Source organism: Cnephaeus nilssonii (assembly GCF_951640355.1).
Source record: "Cnephaeus nilssonii genome assembly, chromosome: 13".
In the NCBI taxonomy this organism is placed as follows: Eukaryota; Metazoa; Chordata; class Mammalia; order Chiroptera; family Vespertilionidae; genus Cnephaeus; species Cnephaeus nilssonii.
Window position 1 is genome coordinate 29,817,810 of NC_137084.1, and position 3,669 is coordinate 29,821,478.

Sequence of the window (3,669 nt, forward strand, 5' to 3'; positions counted from 1 at the left end):
TTTAATTGCTAACTCTAGCAACCTTCCCTCCAATACATTGTGCCCCCTAATGCAGTTAAATCTTTCTGTCTTACATTATTGTTACTTGTGTTCATACAAGAATAAAAGCCTTACCCAGGCAAGGGCTGGGTCTTCCCTTTTTTTTTTTTTTTTGTATTGTATATACAGCTGTGCATACCATCGTTGCTCAGGAAATATTTGCTGAATTCAGTGATATAAATTTTCTCTTATATGGCTACAGGAAAATTTCTCTTTCCCCGTCATTCCTTTCCTCATTCCCACCTCCAACAGTTCTTACTGATTTTGAGTAATTGCCTAATCCAAGCCCACTTAAGTTATCTATAATTTAATGTGCATGTATTTATACCAATTCAAATGGATTAATTCATCTATGGTAGCTAATCTTTCAAACAGTTGTCTTGGCTCTCCCATTGACTAGTTGTACAATATTAGTCCAGTTATTTAACCTCTTCAAGCCTTGGTTTTTGTTTTGTTTTGTTTTGTTTTATAGGGTGTGACACTTTATTTTTTAAATTGATTTGAGAGAGAGAGGAAGGGAGAGAAAGAAAGAGAGATCAGTTGCCTCCTGCACGTGCCCCGACTGAGGATTGAACCCGCAACCTGGGTATGTGCCCTGACCTGGAATCAAACTGCCACCTTCTGGTATATGGGACGATGCTTCAACCAACCGAGCCACACTAGCCAGGTCATGCCTTGGTTTTTTTAATCTATGCAATAGTAACAAGTGCATTACTACAGGCACCTATGACTAAAGCAGGTGATCCATGTCAAGCACTCAATATACATTAAGGGCTCAATATATGTTAGCTGTTGTATCCGTGAAAGGTTCTATGAAGGAAAATATACTGGTGGCTGTAAGAATTTACACAAGGAGTCCTGAGCTAGATCAGAGAGAGCTTCCTTGAGAAATAATGCCTGATATTTATTGAGTTCTCACCATATGCCAGTATGTTAGATTGCTAGGGCTACCATAATAAAGCACCACGGACTGGGTGGCTTAAGTAATAGAAATTTGTTTTCTCCCAATTGGAGATTGAAGTGTTGGCAGGGTTGGTTTCTTCTGAGGCCTTTCTCCCTGGTTTATAGGTAGCCGTTTTCTTTCTGTGTCTTCACATGGTCTTCCCTCTGTACCTGTCTGTCTCCATATGTCCTCTTCTTATAAGGATACCCTAACTGAATTAAGACCCACTCTCATGACCTCATTTTAACTTAATTATCTTTTTAAAGACCCTATCTCCAAATATGGTCACACTCCGAGGTCCTGGGGGTTAGGACTTCAGCATATGAATTTTGGAGGCACACAACTCAGCCCCTAACAGTTAGGCACTAATCTATAGTCCTTACATGCATTCTTTTACATCAACTCTATCATTGCTACTTTAATCTTACAAATTGAGGTGTAGAGAGAGGTTAAGCATTTTCCAAATTACACAATACCTAGGAACCAATAGTGCTCAGGCCTGAATCTAGATAACCACCCACTGAAGGCTTATGAAATACCGAAGGATGAGTTGGAGCTGGCCCACCAAAGATTAGAGGGAGCATACCAGGTAGCAGGGAGTTTATGGAAAGGCCTTGGAGTGGAAAAGAGCTTGGCATATATGAAAGGGATGAAAGAGTCAAGGTGATGATGTTAAAGAAGTGGACCAGGGAAAATCACAGCAGTTTTTACAGGCCATGTCTAGGATTAAGATTTTGGTCTTTATCCGAAGAATAATGAGAAGCCATTGAAGGATGACTTTACCCACTGAATAATAAACCACTTGAAAGAAACACAAAAATCTTAGTTGTAATTTTTTACAGATGAGGAACCAAGATCTGCTAATTTTTTCAATGTATTGCACCTAAGCTTCCATATAACTCAATCACAAGGGTGAAATATTTGTAGAGTTGGCTTCTTACTACTTAAAACAGGTGGTTGGCCTGGCCCGTGTGGCTCAGTTGGGTGGGCATCCTTCTGTGTACAAAAGATTGCTGGTTCCATTCCCCGGTCAGGGCACATGCCTGGGTGGGGGCTTAATATCGGTGGGTGGTGTGCAGGAGGCAACCCATCAATGTTTCTCTTTCATAGATGTTTCTCTTTCTCTCTCTCTAAAAATCAATAAAAATATTAAAACAAACAAATAAAAACAGGTGGGTATGTATCTAAAGGCAATGTATATGGTTTAGGTGGCCTGTAAGCTATGCTGGGTTCCCCAGAGGGAATGGGAAAGTTGAGAGTTCTAGCCACCAAACTAATTTAATCTTGGTCTGATGCTTTGGCTGCCTTAAATGTAGAAATGTAGTGAGGGCCACAACTCAGCATTAAAACTCAGTTGGAAGGATAAGACCGAGTAGCTTTTCCTAATTTTGTTGTTGTTGTTAATCCTCACCGGAGGATATTTTTCCATTGATTTTTAGGGAGAGTGGAAGAGAGAGGGAAAGAGAGAGAGAAATGTAGAGAGCGCCTGGGAAGGCACATGAGCATTTCTTTAATTACTGTCAGCTGAATCCAGTGGCGTAGGCAGAGCCACGTCCTGGAAACACACCTTGCCAGCTTGACCTTCAGCCTAGGCGCCAGGGGGTGGGTTTCGTTATGTAAATCCAGCAAAGCACCAGGAATGAATATAATCTAATCCAAGAATGCACATAATCTCCTTTTGTCTTGACCTTTAGTAAAACTTCCTGGTTTTTGCTGTATAAAATAAACATGCTGCATTGGCTCTGGGTCCCTGTCTATCCATCAGAGGACAGTGATCCCATCCAGCCCCAGCTTTTTCCTTCCATCTCTGTGTCTGTCTCTTTCTTTCATTTTCTCAATTCCTCAGGAATCGGACCGCTCTCTAGCCACACTGGAGGCAGAGAAGAGAGAAATATTTACAGAGAAACATCTAGGTGAGCGAAACACATGGATTGATTGCCTCCTGCACGCCCCCAACCAGGACCTGGGCAGGGAGGAGCCTGCAACCAAGGTACATGCCCTTGACCGGCATCCAACCCGGGACCCTTCCCTCTGCAGGCCCACGCTCTGTCCACTGAGCCAAACCAGCTAAGGGCGCTTTGCCTAATATTTTTGAACAGCTTTATGCAGATACAATTTACATACTGCAAAACTCACCTGTTTTAAGTGTACAATAACTTTTAGTAAATTTACAGGACAACCATCACCGCAATCCAGTTGTGGAATATTTCCATCACACTGAAAAGATCCCTACTGTCCATTTACAATCAATCCCAGCCTGTTCCAAATCAGCCTAATAAGTGTATTTTACAGAGTTGAGATGACCTTATAGACCCCAGATAAGCCCTAAAAGGAACCCAGGATTGGACTCCCAATGACTATGAATGAATATGGAGTATATATGTATGTTTTTTCAGCGTGCCAACTATGTCCAGGCTCGATCTGTGTGTGAGGAATTCCTTCATTCTCCCACTGACCAAAACACAGTTAGCTGCCCTACGTGTTTATCTAAATGGTGCAAAAGCGGTAAGCGCGTGCCTCTAAACACGCCATGCGCGCATCTGTGTAGGAGATGAGCACCAAGTGCTTAGTGATGAGTAACGCGTATCCAAGGCAGGGCCAGTCCGTGCCGTGTGCGCCTGCGCGGCTTGGTGAGTGCCTAGAAACCAGTACCTAAGAGCCCCTGCTCGCGATCTGCCGGTTCTGCT